This window comes from Engraulis encrasicolus, chromosome 5, assembly GCF_034702125.1.
Source record: "Engraulis encrasicolus isolate BLACKSEA-1 chromosome 5, IST_EnEncr_1.0, whole genome shotgun sequence".
Taxonomy (NCBI): Eukaryota; Metazoa; Chordata; class Actinopteri; order Clupeiformes; family Engraulidae; genus Engraulis; species Engraulis encrasicolus.
In genome coordinates, this window is record NC_085861.1 from 49,673,140 (window position 1) to 49,673,388 (window position 249).

Here is a 249-nt window from a genome sequence, read left to right on the forward strand (position 1 = left end):
ATTCATTTTCAATGGAGCCCACACATTGAACGCGGACGTCCGCGCAGGAAAATAGACTCGAGTTCTATTCTCAAGGAGCAACGCGGACATGACCGGGCGGGACGGACATGTGCCGCGCTTACACTGCGCTCCTATGTGCAAGGCATGATTTGTTTTCATGTATTCTAACAGTTTCGGACTGAAAACGGACACGTTCTGTGGACGTACTGTGGATGTCCGCGCTGTTGGTGTGAATGCAGCGTAAAAGGG